Below are 17,369 nucleotides of genomic sequence, written 5' to 3'. Positions count from 1 at the left end.
TGGAGCCTTATTCTGCAGCATCATTAAGGAATAAACAACCCAAAAGCACAAACTTTTCTGCATTTGCCAATTCAAACAAACCCATCATCACACTGCGGGGCTTCCATATTTTTAAAATAATGCATCTGGAGTATGGGACATTCCCGTGGTGTTCTACTTAATTATCCTACAAGGCTGCCTCTTTTACTTATTGTGACTGCCAAGCTCAATAAAAAAGTTAAAATAAACTACTCCCACTCCAACCATGATAATACAGATGCATTCATATTGCGTTCTGAAGGAATAAAAATATCCAGCAGAGAATACAATGACATGTGGGAGGCCAGAAAACGACAAATATATTGGCAAAATATAACTAGAGACGTTATTTACGAAATTTGCATCCTATAAAGTTGTCTCAAATCCCCCCTCTACAATTTAGTAAAAACTTTTTTCCACCTTAAACCTAAGTTCACATTACGTTTTTACATTAGCCTCAGGACCACTGAAGTTTTAAAGCGAATGTGCCATCAAAAAAATGACCTATTGTTTAAATGAGGTTTTGCATTAAATGTATTTTATTAACATTTTTGCCAGGGTTTTATTTTATTCTTACGTATTCTGATATTTTTAAAAAAATAAAAATCCTGCAATTTTATCACTCGCTACTGGAGTTATGTTTAGACTTTAACTTCCTGTTGTTTCAGGAAGTTTACATGTAGATTAGCAGCAATAGATGGACTTAGACCCTTTTGTGTAGAAGCATCTAATGAGTGTGTGCAGAGGTCAGTGTTAGGGTGGAAACACATTTATGCGAGTAAAATCGGTCCGACTGGGCTGAAAAAAACTCGGCTGATTTTAGTTCACGTTAAGTGCGAGTGCAACGCAAGTGCGATGCTATTTCTGAATAAATTAATGATTTTACTAGCGTGTGTAATGCGTGTGTAATGCGTATTTTTTACTATGTCATCTGCCATTCAGCACTGCTACATGGCCGCTGACAGCAGACACAGACAGCCATGTAGCAGAGCTGAATGGCAGATGACAGCAGACACAGACAGAGCCGCACAATCAGAATGAACTCGGGTGAACTTAACCCGACTTCATTTTCATGCTGCGGCTCTGTCTGTGCCGCGTCCTGATTAGCGGTCACCAGTGAAGGGCTCACCGGTGACCACTAATCCCCCGAGTGACTGAAGTTAGCAGCCCTCTCTCATATACTCACCGATCCCCGGTGCCGCGCTGCACGGCGTTCACACTGCTCCGGCGGCTTTTACTATTTTGAAAAAGCCGGCCGCTCATTAAACAATCTCGTATTCCCTGCTTTCCCCGCCCACAGGCGCCTATGATTGGTTGCAGTGAGACACGCCCCCACGCTGAGTGACAGGTGTCTCACTGCACCCAATCACAGCAGCCGGTGGGCGTGTCTATACTGTGCAGTGAAATAAATAAATAAATAATTAAAAAAAATGGCGTGCGGTCCCCTCAATTTTAATACCAGCCAGATAAAGCCATACGGCTGAAGGCTGGTATTCTCAGGATGGGGAGCTCCACGTTATTGGTGCGTTTTTGGCTGCGTTTTGCTGCGTTTTTGATCTCTGCGTTTTTCTGCGGTTTTCCAATGCATTGCATGGGGGGAAAACGCAGAAAAGCACAGGAAAGAATTGACATGTCCATTTTTTTTATTAAGCTCAAAAACGCAGCTTAAAAAAAAAGTTGTGTGCGGACAGCAAAAATGAAAACTCATAGACTTTGCTGGGGAAGCAAAGTCATGCAGTTTTGAGGCCAAAAACGCACCCGAAAAACGCGCAAAAACGCCGCGAAAAATGCACTGTGTGAACTTACCCTAAGCTGAGGACAGCATTCTGCAAGGGTTAAGAAAAAAAAAATCTGTTTCTCTTATCTGTGTGTGAGCTGATGTTTACTCATACTAAAGGGTTTAGTGCTCTGTGATTAACATTGGTGTGACTCCTCTGCTCATGAAGAGCAGACCTGCACATCCCTTGCTGAGATTGACACCTAACAATCAATGCACAATATAGAGAGCCTGGTAAGGGCAGGGACAGCTCCCAGCTCTGCTACACTCAGTTATGAGAAAATCAGAATGGCTTCACACGGTGATCTAAGATAAATATGGTTAGTTTCAGAATCCCTTTGCCTACAACATGCTGCTCGCAAATGAAATAGCAAAAACCTGGTGACAGATTCCCTTTAATACAGTTTGTGATATTGAAGAACAAAAAACATTTACAAAAATGTAAAAAATAAATACGGTAACACAAAGACCTGAAATAAAATAATAAGGAATTTTCTGATGGCACATTCTCTTTAAAGGGGTTTTCTCATGAACAAAGTTACCGTATTTTTGGCATTATCAGACGCACTTTTGTTCCCTCAAATTTTTGGGGGAAAGTAGGGGGTGCATCTTATAATCCGAATATACGGATTATAAACTGAAGGGCCCAGGGGAGGTGGGGGCAGCTCTGGAGCGGTGCTGGCAGCTGAGGCAGGCTGTTGGAGGCTGCAGGAAGCAGCGGGAGATCTCCTGCTCATATAATATGCAATGCTGCTGTCCATCACCGTGGTGCTGAAACCGCACCGCGGTGATGGGCTGGGGGAGCGGCACATATTATATGTGCCTGTGCCCCCCTTTGACGGCACATGCCCCCCATGTGTTAGATATGGCCTCCATTGTGCTGCCCATCCTAAAATAAAAAAGCTTTACTTACCTCCTCCAGCGCTGATCTCCCGATATCTCCCCGATCTCGCTGCTGCCGCTGTGATCAGGCACGCAGAAATGATGTCACTCTGCTGTGCCGATCACATGACCGGCACCGAGAAGCAGGAAGTGCAGGAGCTCAGCAGCACGGAGGGAGACAACCGGAGGTTTTTCCTGCTTACCACTACATCATATGATAAAATAAATGGCTTGATTCTAAAGTACAACTCATCCTAAAAAAATCAAGCCCTCGCACAGCTATAATCGATAGATAAATAAAAACGTTATGGCTCTTGACATGAGTAGGAAAAAACAAAAGCGCAAAAAATGAAGAAAAAAAAAAAAAAACGCTGGGTCCCTAAAGGGAATCTGTAAGCTGAGAACAGCATGCAGTAGAGGTTAAAAAACCAAAGAATAACTACGCCTCTCTTAGGCCGGTTTCACCGGTTTTCACCGGTTTTCGCCGGTTTGACGGATGCGGCGAACACCAGTACAGTGTATACAGTACAGTGGCTGTACCGCAACTTCCGGGTCACATGCTCCGGTCACATGACAGCATGTGACCGGCGCTTGTTGCGCTGCAAGCCTTATCAGGCTGTGTGCTGTTGTTTACTTAAAGTAAAGGCTTTGTCACCTAGTGGTCATCATTGTTGGACTACAATATCACGAGCATGGTAGTCTGGAAAAGCCCCCTCCTCTGATTGACACCTCCCTGTCACGGTACAATCTCTATTAAGAGTCTGGTGTGGGCATGACAGCTCTCCCAGCAATGCTACATGGCTAAATCTAAATGCTTTAATTGTGTCAGAATGGCTGCACCCAGTAATTTAAGTAATATATCGTTGGATTCAGAGTCTCATTGCTTACAACTTGCTGTTCTCAGATGAGGTAGCAAAAACCTGCTGGAAGATCCCTTTAAGGGGTTAAAAAAATCTAAACTGCTCATCGCTTGTCATTTTAGAAACACACCTCCCTCGCAAACAGATACAAATTTATTCTAATAGTATGGGCCCTGGCTGATATTTGCCATGACATTTTTAGTTGTCTCTCAAAGTATATTAAAATGCAGGATTCAGCAGACACGGGCTGCGGATGTCGCCTTAGCAATCTTATGATTAGATGACGCAGTCCTGACAAAACTGAGAAAATGCTGGGACTGCATAATTTATCACCTATCACCTAGAACATGGCAAGCTGTACTAATTACACAGAAGTGGTTTGAGGCTTTGACAGCCTGGGACAAAGGATCATCTTGCTCTGTGGAGAGAGTTCATTTCTGGTGTGTGGTGCATCCATCCAGTAACAGCCTCAAAAATCAATGTATTAAACGCTTAGACAAAAGGGACTGTAGATCAATACCGTTTTGTGTGATCTGTGGCGAAAAGAATGTACTGTCAGCAGCCGCCTATATTTTTCCCCAGAGTAGAACAACTGTCACCTGAGTCTTATTTCATTGTATTGGCCTATGATGAGCCACCGCACAGGTACTGGCACGTCCTGCACTATTGTAATGATCACAGCGCCTTTCTCACACACACAAAAACTGTCTGATTAAGGGTATGTGCACACAAGGTCTTTTTCAGGAGGAGGCTTCTCCAAAAACCACCTGAAAAAGCACTACCTAAACACTCAAAACAATGAACCTATGCATTTCTATTTAACCCCTTCACCCTCTGGCGATTTTCCGTTTTTGTTCCCCTTCTGAAAGCTGTAACTTTTTATTTTTCTTTCAATTTTGCCATATAAGGGCTTGTTTTTTGCTAGATGAGTTGTACTTTTGAATGAAATCATTAGTTCTACAATATAGTGTATTGGAAAATGGGGAAAAAAATCCAAGTGCAGTGAAATGTCAAAAAAGTGCGATTGCACGATTGTTTTGTGATTTTTTTTTTTTCACCGTTTTCAATATACGGTAAAACTGATGTGCGCCATGATGCCTCAGGTCGGTACGAGTTCAAGCTACTTACATTTATCTAAGGGGTTAGAAAATGGCGCCAAAAGCGCAATTCTTTTTTTGAACAAACTTCTTAATTTTTTTTGAGACTTGTGGTGTTCTCATTTTTCGGGATATGGGACTCAGTCATGGCTTATTTTTTGCATTATGAGCTGATGTTTTTAATGGTACCATTTTTGTGCCGATGCTACATTTTGATCACTTGTTATTGCATTTTCAAAAAATATTTTAGCGACCAAAAAACGTGATTTTGGCGTTTGGAATTTTTTTTCTTGCTATGCTGTGTAACAATCAGATTATTTGATTTGAGATTTAGATAGATCTGGCATTTCTGTTTTCAATGGGATGAATCAGGGATCATTTCAACTTTAAGTTTTTTTATTTTATCATATTATTAAAAACCTTTTTTTTTTTTTTTTTAACATTTTTTAATTTATTTCACTAGTCCCCTAGGGAACTTTATCACTGCCTACTCTGCTCACGTGTTCATTTCTGTTGATCATATATAAAAAACCCATGGAGATCCAACGTAATCTATTGAGTTGGGTATAGCTGTACTTTACTGCTATTCACAGCCGCTGGAGTTGCAGTCCTGGAAAGTGTATTACAGTGGAGCTTCATGGGAACATTTATTTAATAAATTGGTGGTGAACGAGGGAAAGTGTTGGGGAGTTGTTATTCAGATAAACTATTTTTTTCCCTTTGTGTGTTTTTTAACTTTACACTTTCAGGGTTAGTGATGGGGGGTGTCTGACAGACACCTCTCCATTTCTAACCCCTGGGCTTGATGCCAGCTGATACTGACATTGACACAACACCAGAGCAATCAGGAAGAGCTCTTGCGAAGCGCAAGAATGAGCACATCTAATGTGATGTGCTCATTCTGGAGTGGCTGGGGGCTGCTATTTTTAGGCTGGGAAGGACAAAATTCCACTTTACCTTGGCTGGTTATCAAAAAGCTGGGCACCCCACCCAGTTTTTAAAAATTATCTATTTATAAATAATTTATTTAAAAAGAAACACTGTTGGTTCCCCTCTGTTTTAATAACCAGGCAAGGTAAAATGGACAGGTTTGCTTCACTTTGGCTAGTTATCAAAATGGGGGGACCCCATGCTTTTTTTTTTTTTTTTAAATCATTTAATTTTTAAACTTCCCAGCAGTAACCTGGGATTAGGAGATGCATCCAGGCATCTTCCCCATGCTATTCCCATTCCTTTTGAGCGCTGTTTACATCCATTTAAGCAATTTTCCTGCCCCCACCTCAGACCTCCTAGGCCGTCTGCCAAAAATCGAGTTACCCATAGACTTCCATTATACTCGTTACTCGAATCAAGTGGGTAAGCGTGTCGGACCCACGTGATTTGAGTAACGAGCACTTGAGCATTGTTCATTAGGGTTCCTCCATATATTTTTTTTTACCCCGGCTGTGGCATCAAAATAGCTTTAGCTTCACCATGGACAAGTGGGAAATAATTCTCTTTGGGGTTTTTTTTTGCCGCCTTACCTGTTTAAGGCCCTGTGCGCACACTGCGTTTTTACCCGTGGTTTTTTTTGCGTTTTTGCTGCAGAAATTTCTTGAGAAAATGGTTGTAACCTTTCTGCAGACATTCCCCAGCAAAACCTATGGAAAAAAAATAGCTGTGCGCACACTGAATTTTTTTCTTAAGAACATTCAACAGTGGACCTACACCAGCAGATGACATGGCTCCCCAAACCATCACTGATTGTGGAAACTTCACACTAGACCTCAAGCAGCTTAGATCGTGTGCCTCGCCCCTCTTTCTCCAGAGTCTGGGACTTGGATTTCTAAATGAAATGCAAAATTTACTTTCATCTGAAAACAACACCTTGGACCACTTAGTAGTAGTCCAGTTCTTTTTCTCCTTGGCTGAGGTAAGACACTTCTGGCATTGTCTATTGGTCATGAGTGGCTTGACACAAGGAATGTGACACATGTAGCCCATGTCCTGGATACGTCTGTGTGTGGTGACTCTTGAAGCACTGACTACAGCAGCAGTCCACTCCTTGTGAATCTCCCACAAATTTTTGAATGGCCTTTTCTTAACAATCCAATTAAGGCTGCAGTTATCCCAGTTGTTTGTGCACCTTTTTCTACCACACTTTTCTACCACACTTTTTCCTTCCACTCAACTTTCCGTTAATTTGCTTAGATACAGCACTTTGTGAACAGTCAACATCTTTAGCAATGAGCTTTTGTGGCTTACACTCCTTGTAGAGTGTGTCAATGACTGCCTTCTGGACATGTATCAAGTCTGCAGTCTTCCCCATGATTGTATAGCCTACTGAACCAGACCAAGGGACCATTTTAACACTAGAACTACTGAGGTAGTCATTTTGACTACTTTGCACCATGTATTTCTATATAGGTGTCACGAGTCCAGTAGTTCTAGTGTTAAACGCTTAGGAAGCCTTTGCAGGTGTTTTGTGGTAATTATTCTAATTTTCTGAGACAATGACTTTAGGGTTTTCATTGGCTGTAAGCCATAATCAACAACATTAACAGAAAGAAACACTTGAAATAGATCACTCTTGTTGTAATGACTTTATATAATATGAGTTTCCCTTTTTGTATTGAATTACTAAATTAACTTTTTGATGATATTCTAAATTTATTGAGATGCACTTGTATTACACTAGATCAGCTAGATTGCTTTATAGCAGTACATCCCAAATCCCGAAATGCTAACCTATTCGGGGATACACTGAAAGCATATCTTCGAGGCTGCCTTTCTTCAACAATTTCATATATGAAAAAAATAACATCTAGGGAAGATACTGATATGGAGCTAAAGTTGAGGGAAGCAAAAAAGGTATATTTATCTAAACCCTTCACTGAAAATAGGTTGGAATGGATATGTTCTCAGAAACTATTCACAACATATAGACTCTAAATCTAAATGTAAACTATTTTTTACTCACCAATCATTTTGAGCTATGAAACCAGTCAAGTTACTGGCCTTCAAGGTTCGTCAGCATAATACTTCTAGGATGAATTCAAAGCTTAAAACAATAAGATGGATGCCCAACTCTCAGCTACCTAATTCAGAGAGCCATCTACCTCAGGCTGCTAGATAAAGTTGATTGCTTGTGAAGATTTTTAAAATTAGATAAACCTTATATACCTAAATTGTTGCCTCTTGTTCAATTACAAATTTGCTTTGGAGGCAAGACAAAAGGGTGGTTAACTTCAACAAAGTCATAGCCGAAATGCCACTTTGGCGAAATTCCTATTTCCCTACACTCTTGAGTCACCCGTGCACCCAATTTTGGAGCTCTCAAAATGTACTTTAATTAAATGATGTATATAAATAAAATATTTTAATGTCCTTTGAACAGATGTAAACTCAATACAATATTCCAAGGTCCTACGTTTTTAGATATATTCAGCTTAGGACAGTAGTTCAATCTCATTTACAAAATTTACTTATAAGTGCATTAAAATGTTTTCCTTTAATAGGAATTCTTAAGTCACAAGGACCTCATGGCCTTTATTTTTCTCTATATACATATATGTTGTCCGCAGGTGTTAAATTCATTCCGTAAAGAGAAATGAAAACTTTTGATTCCTACTATTCAAGAGGTGGATTTTGAAAAGATTTTAGCATCACCAGCCCAGGTTCCCCATCGGCCAGTAATAAAATGATCCAACCTTATATAATCCATCAATCACATCTCACTCCTCTAAATTTATTTCAAATGGGACGGTCTCCAAGTTCAGAATATCTGAGATGCAATGCATTTGATGTAAATAATACACACTTGATATGGAGATGTCCAATTTTTTTGTCCTTTTGGCAAGTAGTAACCTTATTTTTGGCTTCCTTGATATTCATCCCTATACCATGTGACCCATTAATCTGCCTATTTGGTGTTCTGGAAGAGGGAAGGTGGGACCATTATATAAAAGATTTTCTGTTTCTAGCAAGGAAGTTGCTAGCGTTGTGCTGGATGGGCGCTTCCTGCCCAACTCTATGCTCTTGGATCAAACTAGTTAATTCAATAATACCTTAGAAAAATACAGTTTATCAGAAAAAAAGGTTGTCCTGAATAATTTTTGGGGATTTCTGATTTTTGGAATTTGTCAACCCTTATGGTTTCAGTGCGTACTTGGAATGTTTGAATTTGACATGTACAACTAATATAAACCGACATAACAATTTATATTATTACATTTTGATTCACAAAAGGGGATTTCCTCATTTCTTTTATACAAAGGTAATTTCAGCAGCACGTTGTTTTAGAATTAAGGTTTTAGTTATTTCTCAGTTACTCGCATCCCTATTGCACATTGTTGATACAGACACTCAAGGACTTTTGCTCGATCTTTGCATTTCTAAGAAGAAGAATATCTACGCCAAATAAATCAATACACATTTGTTAATAATCTGTAGATAATTGCGTATCTTGTATTTCAATAGACACATTGTATTATGTTATATCCTAACAATATGTACTTTTTTTTATAATAACTGTTAAAACAAATTTAAAAAGATTGGTGAACAACAGGGAAATTTAAATAAATCTACAAATCTGACCAATTAAATAGACATATTAAGAGATAAGCTAAACAATACCAAGGTGCAACACAGATTGTATCCAACAATATCAAGACAATAGAATGTGAACTGAGATGTAACTTCACACAGTTAACTAGTTGGGTGTCTCATCATGACAACCACTTTCCATATTGACATCACAGAAGGGGTCCCATGTTCTGGACCTCTACTCCCTAAGCCTGATCCACAAACAAGCAGTAGCTCTTGGTCTGAAAGTCAGACCAATGGTCAAAAGCCGTAAGATTTACTACCAAAAAAAGGTTGGCCTCTAGGCACAGAAAGTAGGTTTATTTTAACATTCATTTAGTTTCACACTAATAACTGAATTGGTTACAATGACTGCAGTCCGACTTAGATAATGTCTCCATATGCCTTAATGGTGCCATCACCATATCCCATGAGGTATTTATACAGCTTGTATAATGGTTGCATACTCATTATATCAGACAAGTGCATGTTACTGAACCATATTCATATAGCCACTTCGCCTATAAGGAGAGGTCCCCAGCTACTACTAGCTCCTCATTAAAAAGCATTTAACAAATATTTGAGATGAACTTTGGTAGCTCAAAGCCGATCAGAGATTTGTAATACAAAGATTAGAGAATTGAACATATTCTGCCTCCAGCTGAACTGTCTTGAAAAGGGAAAAAACTAATGAGGATAGTCCAAATGGGAACATCGTTTACGTGTTTAATTCGGTAAAGTCTGAGAATAGTGGAACATGACCCGAGCACTGGGCATGAATTCAAATTTACATTGATTTTTCTTAACTCTACATTCTCAGAGCAATCCTACTTCATAAATTAATCATTTAGCTATTGTAAAAAGAGAAAATCTTTCACTTGTCTGTAGCGTGTTGCAGGGCGGTAGTCCTGGGTGAGATCTAAATCTTCTGCACACTACACCCAGCACACTACATGAAAGATCCTGGCTGTCTGTGTGGACTGTCACTAGCGGGGCGATATGCCCTTGCAGGCCTCTGCTGCTGTTGGTTTCGGCTGCCCAGCACTAGCTGTTATGCAGATCTCTGAGGGAGACCACCACTTCTTTAAAAACAGTCTTTTACTGAACAGAAGTTTGACGACAACTATATACATAAGATAGTAGGCACATATCGTCTCTAACTATTCATTTTCAACACAGTATCTCCATCAACAGACACTCCACTCCTTCCATCTCAGTTGTTCTTGTTGTCACTAGTTCTGAACATTTCACCACCATCCAGCTCAACATCACAGTACAGTCCGTGACCGTGATTCCTTTCCCTACTGTGGTTCCGCATCTTGTTGTCATAAAGGAGCTTGGTTGCCAATATGGCCGGACTCTAGTTTCACGCTCACTGACGCCCATTGTACTTCTGCTCAGGGCACCCCTATTCATCTCAAGTTCTATTCCGTCCGGTCATATTCCCTTCTAGAGCTGTAAACTGCTCAGGGTTTTACTGCTGAGCACCCTATTTAAGGGGGTGTCTGACTCAGTCACTCGTTCACTCGGTAAGTCTGTTGATCCGACTCTGCTGAATCACTCCATGTTCCAGTCATCCCTTTCTTGATCCATCTCTGGCTCCAGTCTCCTCTAGCTGCAGGGACACCTACGGCATGCGGCCATGTTGACATACTACACCTTAGGTCTGCTGTAGTTACACACTGGGCCCTATCTGATGTTCTTTGAACAATCTTCACTTTCCCTGCATTCTAACCACTCCCACTATGGGCTAGTCCCAACATTTAACTATCTGTGACCCTACTGTCAGCATAAAACACATCCTATTAGAACAAAACAATACAACGCTGCTACACCACAATTCACATAACATGACAATAACATAATTGGTGTCTTCAGGGTGACGAACGCTACAACAAATCCATCTCCTTACATATCATTTCATCATAAAATGTTGTTGGACTGTTGGAAAAAAAATAATTGCAGAATAATTTAATGCATATTGTGCAAAGTCCTCCCCCCCTCCAAAAAAAAAAGTATATATCACAAAATATATCACATGGTTATACTCTTCCTAATGTCCATGTTGTCCCAGATAATAAAGAAATTATTTAGACTAGTGTTTGTTAGTGACTGACTCCCTATATGCCGCGCCCCAGTTTGTGACAAATGACAGTAGTTTTGTGTACTAATGTCACCAAATATAAAATTACTAGAAGTTGATGAGAAGGTAAAAAAAAAATGTATTTCTGATAGCTAAAGGGACTTTTCAGGACTTTTATATAGGCCATCAATATCTGACCAGTAGGAGTGTGGAACCCGGCATCCCCGGTGATCAGCTGTCTATGATGCTGACAATGGCCAGATATGCAAGGTTGCAGAGCTGCACGGTAAAGATTCATCAATTGCATAGAAACATAAGTAGTGGACAAACCTCAACTCAGTGGGTACAATTATGGGACTACCAGGAGATGTGTAAACTTTTAATGTAACGTATTTTCCAGATTATAAGACACACTTTTTTCCCCAAAACTGGAGGTAAACTGGGGGTGCGTCTTATAATCCAAATATGGCTTACTGGAGCAGCGGTGGTGGAGCGGGGTCACAGGAGGAAGGGTCGGCGATACTGAGGGCTCAGAGGAGGGGGTTTTACTGCAGTCGGCAATGCGGCGGGTGGCATTGATCTGACAGTGGGCTGGGGGCTCCATTGAATCGGTTGACGCAAAGTACTTCAAGATAAGGGCTGCGGAGGATGCGCTTGCGCAGATTGACTTCAACAAAATGGCTGTGGAGGCCTATCTGCGCATGTGCCGCCTTCACGACCATTTTCTTGAAGTCAATCTCGTCAACCGCGAGCGATTCAAAGCACCCCGCAGTCCGCCAGCAGATCAATTGTGCCTGCCGCCGCAATACCCCCGAGCTCGCAGTATCGCCGACCCACCATACATTGACCCTCCTGAGCCGTGACACCCCCTTCTTCGAGCCCGCAGCATCGCCGACCTTGTGCCTCCTGGTACCCTTCTGCGTTGCTCCACCACTGCCGCTCCCCCCTGGTTAGATATTATAAGATGCACTAGGATTATAAGACGAACCCTCATTTTAACAGTAAAAATGATTTTTTCCTATTTTCCTCCTCTAAATTTGGGGTGTGTCTTATAATCCAGTGCGTCTTTTAAAACGAAAAATACGGGATATTAGAGGCAGCATAAATCAATAATAGTAGGATCAGATTTAAGTGAATAGTTATATGTTTTGTTGTCAATAATATATTTTGTTGTCAATAAAGCCAGGAAAGACCCATTAAACACTCAATTAAATGGAACCTGTCAGGTCCAATATGTACCCAGAACCACGAGCAGTTCTGGTTGTATATTGCTAATCCCTGCCTAACCGTCCCTGTATACACTAGCATAGAAAAAGGGATATTTAGAAAAATGATTTCTAAAGATCTTTTATCGTATGCTAATGAGTGAAGGCACTAGTCTCCTGGGCGTTGCACGTTCACGTTGCTAGTCGCCCCAGTAGCATGTTAGTACATCCTTGTGGGTGTGCTAACATGCTAATGAATGTGCAGCATCCCAGGATCATCAGACTCACCTCTCTGCTTCCATCGCGTCCGACGCTGGATTTCGGTCTCAGTGTGCATAACCCTGGAGTTTGGGTCATGCACACTACTTCACTTTGAAGCCATGACGCATACACCCGGCTTCATAGTGCGCATGACGCAAACATCGGGGTCATGCACACTGAGCAAAAATCCCCCGTTGGACGCGCTGGTGGCCGAGAGGTGAGTGTGAGATCATCCTGTGATGCTGCACATTTATTAGCATGTTAGCACACCCACAGGGGACTGGACAGGGGAACTAACGCTCAGGGGACTAGTCCCCTCGCTCATTAGCATATAAGATCTTTAACAATACTTTTCCTAAAGATCTCTTTATCTATGCTGGTGTATACAGGGACAGTTAGGCAGGAATTAGCAATATACACCCAGAACTGTTCGTGGTTCTGGGTAAATATTGCACCTGACAGGTTCCCTTTAATACTCATATCAATTAGAAATATCTTGACTAGCCATTTTAATTACTAAAATGTAAAGTCTATTTTTATGGTGCCTTTTCTTCCAACTATAGTCTGCAAAAGATATAGGTCCAATTCAGTTGGCAATAGTATTTGATCAAAGCGCATGGCTGTAAGGATAAAATTAAAGTCTGGGACTGAATAAAGTGGTCTGGAGCAGTTTTATTCTTAGGAACAGTGCAAAGTTCTGCCGGTTGCCACTTAAGGCCAGATTCTATCATTCTAAAAGCTTCATCAGCAATAGGATTTGAAATAAAAATGTTAAAAGCCACAAACTTCATACTCCTAAGACCTAACATCTTCACTGTGCAAATTGTTTTCAGCACTTGGTTAGCTCCCTTAATGGACCAAATGTATTTCACTGCACGTACAGTTTCCTCATACCGAGTAGGTAACACTCTCTCCCCAAGATGTAAGGAAGTTGTTTAGGATCTTTTAATGATGTGTTAAAGCAGACTTCAAATTCTTTAAGAGGGTCATAATAGTGTATTTTTAAGGATCTACCAGAAAAAGAAAAAAAGCCCTACATGGCCAAGGCTATTTCCAACAGTGAAAATGATCACATATTGATAGTGTAGGGGGGAACTTTCGGATTGGGGAGGTTCTGATTAGTGGCAATCTGACTGCCGGGACTTCCACTGATCCCAAGAACACAGCTCTGAAGTGCCCCATTGAAATGTGTGCCACCACTCCATTCATTTCTTTTGGGACTACAAAAGACAACTAATTGCAATGCCCAATTTTTTTGGTAGTTCCACAGAAAACAAATGGAATTTTGGAATGCCTTTAAAGCTACCACTCCATTTTAATGAGGCATTTAAGAGCCCAGTTCTTGGGATAGGTGGAAATACTAGTGGCTGGACTTGTGCTAGCCTGTGAACAGGTGAACAACTTTCAATATTGTTGATAACCCTTTAATTGCTTGAAGTTACAGGCCAATATTCTAGAAAATTTGAATGAAAACAAGGTTTGTTTATGCAATCCTTGTTCCAAATCGGCGTTTGACATTCCTGGTAATTTTGGAGGCCAACAAAATGTTGGCAAGTATGTCTGAAGCTTTCCTACTGAAGGGCTGTGGTGTCCTTTCCGGTCAGGTGCAGCACTGTCATGAAGACCTTGAGCCCAATTCAGATATTGGCGTCTTGCATGCCAGTTTTAATAAACGTGACCACTGGAGTAAAATGAGCCTATCTTATTAAGAGGCGCGTGATTAATTTGGAGCATTTTACAAATCCCATGTGCCTCTATCACAAATGTTACTCTAGTCCGAGACTGGAGTTATGCTAGAAAAGCCTTGTCCCACTCCAGCTCCTCCCATTTTGCCGATGCTGGTTTGGACTAGTGTAAAAGTGCCAAAAGGCGGAAAATATTTGCACAACTTGGACACCTGTATGAATCGTGCACCTTATCTTTTTCACAATCTTACCATGTTAAAACCAAGATTGCAAAAGGGTCTTTCTGAACTGATATACACGATTATATTCTACCTATAAAAAACCAAACCATAGATTGTGCAACTAGAATCTAAAGAAACCATTTAATAAAATAATTCATTACTTTCTAAAATAAATGTTACAAAGGAACACTCTTCATGCAAAACACTTCAAACAGGAAGTGTTACCTTTAGTTCCCCATTTGTTACACCATTATATCACTTGAGAAACGACATGTTTCTTCTCAATAGGAAATTTCAGCAGACATTTCTTCTAGGCAACTTCCCCATCATCCTTTACAAGGACGTAGCCTAAAAAATGGAGAAGTACAACATGGTTTAAAACTAATAACCCCACCCCAAGGGAAGAAAACGTAATTTAAAAGGCACAATGCAGCAAGTTCTGAAATGGCAGTTTGACGTATTGAAAGGTAGCACTGGAGGCGTCCTTTAGAGTGTATGCCAGATGTTACTCAGAAAAGCTTCCGGAGATGTGCCATAGAGTTCTAGTTAAGAATTGCAAAATACATAGTAAAACTTAGTTCATTTTTCCTACCAGAAAGATGTTATAAGAGTTGTGACACCACTCAAGCCCTCAAACTTCACGTGCCTACCAGCTGTACAGAGATCTTTATTTGATCATTCTTTCATACCTTTTACATCATAGATGACTCCATCGCTTACAGATTGTGTAGCTGTTTTACAAATGTGGGATCATAAAGTGTTTTTCAGCAATGCATGATGGAGCATAAGCCCCTACTGCTACCATTCTCATGACAACCATTTTAACATTGTCATGCCACCAACAAGTGGCATGGCTAGATCTCCAATACAGCATGGATGTTTATTATTTTACTCACTTATACAGCGCTATCAATTCCCCAGCGCTTTACAGACAAAATCATCACTGTCCCCATTGGGGTTCGCAATCTAAATTGCCTATCAGTGTCATTGAGTGTGATGGGATCACTAGGAACAGGGGAGCCTAAACTTGTCTTCAGGCTAGGGAAACCCTGGCTGACCCTGATCCCAAAAATACGTCTGAAGGTGACGATGTTTGGGCAGCCATCCTAACCCTAGCTCCTGAACAACCCTGTTCTAGTGACCCCCCTCCCTCCAAGACAGGAGTGATTAATCCCACACAAATAAACAGATGGGGGGAAAACCAAAACTCAAACTCACAAAGGTATAGACAATACGTGATCAAGAGGAAACTAAAGGAAGGGAGGAAATAATCAGACAACTAGAGTATTTCCACAACACACCAAACAGCACACAGAAGTACACAAGAAACAAGATATCAAACACAGCCATCATTGGAATGGGAAACCAGGCTCCACCATCCTAAAGATGGTGGAGGGGATCGCAATAGATCCTTTGCAACATGTGACTCAAGCAAAAATCCACAGGCTAGCAGAAATTAACTCCTGCAAGTCCGATTACTAACTCGAGCACAGCTGGTTGACGCCCGAGCCTGTCTGTGCAACTCAAAAACAGAATTGTGTAGAGTGTCTAACTCTGCTGTGTGAACAGCATCAAAAGTAATCCTGACACTCGGTAATTTTGTGCCGTACACCGTGTGACAATTAGTATGTTATTGGAGTGTGGGAGAACCGGAGGTCCCGGGGTAAACCCACGCAAACAAGGGAGAACATCTTGGGTTTTTTATTTTCAATTGCAGGCATTTTTTCACATAGAGTCTTTAGCACCTTTTTGGGGTTGTAAAAACTACAAAGATTTTAATTACTTTAGTTATTATTAACTTTTAATATTACGTTTTACAAAGTGTTTATCTGGTCTTTTTCACAAGCATTTTTTTGGACAAGGCAGTCAGTAAATGCATTGAATATATCACAGTGACACATGTTTAATAGATTTGGAGAATCTTTAGAGCACATAGGAATCTTTTCCGCTTTTATAGTAAATTTTGGGTGGTATGTTTTAGGCCAGGAATTTGCACCTAAAAAGTGTTTATTTTTCAAACTCAATAATTCCTAAACATTTTTAATACAGACTGGGGAAAAAAAGAGCGCAAATAGGGTCTTACCAGATATTAAAAGGGCAGTGTGTAATATGTACACTCACCTTATAGGGTTATGAGGGTCACAACCACTAGAGATAGCATACAGATAATGGCGGCTGCCGCAGCCCCATGTGGATGAATCTTCAATGATGGAGAGGAGAAGGGGTTAATGACGTGCTGTCGCCAAAAAGGATGAAAAAAAATTGTTGATTTACTAATAAATATTTTATTCCATAGGTCTACGTGTTTCAAGGTGCAAGACCTCTTCTTCAGGACCAAAAAAAAAGGAAAAATTAACAATACATCAATATTGTTTCATCATTGAAGACTCTAAACATTTTTAAGAAATGCTGAGTGTGACACAAACATCAACTTTTTTTGTGGCACATTCATTGATAAAATTGTCCGAATCATTTGCGTGAAAAGTTCTGGTACAACTACAATTGTAAACCGGAAGCTAATTTTTGAGGGCCCCATTTTCGGCACAAAAAATGTCAGGAAAAACTTTGCAGTAGCTACTCCAGGTACCACATCCATGAGGAACTTAGTATTCACCTTTAAGTCTCGTGCCGGGAGCTGGACTTACATAGAGACTTCTGGGTTTGGTCTACAAAAGGTTACTAGAGCAGAGACGTCCGAATTGTCAAGCAACGGCAAG

At 40.6% G+C, this 17,369-nt stretch overlaps 1 protein-coding gene across 3 annotated transcripts in view; it reads right to left on the bottom strand.

Annotated features, from left to right (window-relative positions):
* Window positions 1-17,369, bottom strand: part of LOC142311456 (arf-GAP with SH3 domain, ANK repeat and PH domain-containing protein 1-like) — a 298,879-nt gene that overhangs the window by 225,286 nt on the left and 56,224 nt on the right. The window contains exon 2 of one of the 3 annotated variants that reach the window (XM_075349908.1): window positions 14,878-15,000. The exons of the other annotated variants lie outside the window; for them this stretch is intronic. The gene's annotated coding sequence lies outside the window, so the exon portion shown is untranslated. The remainder of the gene's footprint in view (window positions 1-14,877; window positions 15,001-17,369) is intronic. 3 annotated transcript variants of the gene reach the window in all.

The sequence above is a fragment of the Anomaloglossus baeobatrachus genome, chromosome 5, assembly GCF_048569485.1.
Source record: "Anomaloglossus baeobatrachus isolate aAnoBae1 chromosome 5, aAnoBae1.hap1, whole genome shotgun sequence".
Classification (NCBI taxonomy): Eukaryota; Metazoa; Chordata; class Amphibia; order Anura; family Aromobatidae; genus Anomaloglossus; species Anomaloglossus baeobatrachus.
The sequence above is the reverse complement of the archived record's forward strand: the minus strand, read 5'-3'. Positions and strand labels throughout refer to the sequence as shown.